The sequence below is a fragment of the Charadrius vociferus genome, unplaced genomic scaffold, assembly GCF_000708025.1.
Source record: "Charadrius vociferus isolate BGI_N301 unplaced genomic scaffold, ASM70802v2 scaffold132, whole genome shotgun sequence".
Classification (NCBI taxonomy): Eukaryota; Metazoa; Chordata; class Aves; order Charadriiformes; family Charadriidae; genus Charadrius; species Charadrius vociferus.
Window position 1 is genome coordinate 1,193,075 of NW_009647028.1, and position 375 is coordinate 1,193,449.

The following is a 375-nucleotide window of genomic DNA, read 5'->3' on the forward strand; positions in this document are numbered from 1 at the left end:
CAGCAGCAGCCGCCTTGCCATGTTGGCTTCGAGATGCAAATGTGCCGTGGCGCCCGGCGGGCAGACATCATCCGGAAAGCGAAGCTCAAGCCCGGGTGCCTCAAACTCCTCAACCTGCCGGCCAATAACACAATGAACTGCAACCTGCAGCAGCCACTGCTTGCTTACATCACTGTCATCACTTATTCCTCATGCAGCCCCAGCTCCTGGGAATATTCATGAAGCGATCCCATTCTATTGGGTTGCCATAGGAGCGACTACTGCACACAGGCTCTGCCTACCTGAGCCAGCACCCCGGCTTCTAAAAAGGGCAACGCCGGGCTGCCGAGGGGGTGTGTGTGGCCGAAGGGGCGCCGCAAGGCTGCCGCCGCCGCC